The following is a 221-nucleotide window of genomic DNA, read 5'->3' as shown; positions in this document are numbered from 1 at the left end:
TGCTTGAGTTATTTTACTATAAGTTCCAATTATAAGTAGATGTAACATCGTATGAATGACAAAATTATGAAGGTGTGAGTACATTTTTTTCTAGTTCTATTTCATTATTAGTAAGTAGTAACGCAAGGGTCGACCCAAAAATATGTTAAGTAGATGTGTTGCAAAAACTTCCATTGAACTGGTCTAATCTCTTACAATCAAGAAAAAGTTACTTCCTCACA

Source organism: Capsella rubella, unplaced genomic scaffold, assembly GCF_000375325.1.
Source record: "Capsella rubella cultivar Monte Gargano unplaced genomic scaffold, Caprub1_0 scaffold_137, whole genome shotgun sequence".
NCBI lineage: Eukaryota > Viridiplantae > Streptophyta > Magnoliopsida > Brassicales > Brassicaceae > Capsella > Capsella rubella.
Note: the sequence above shows the minus strand (reverse complement) of the source record.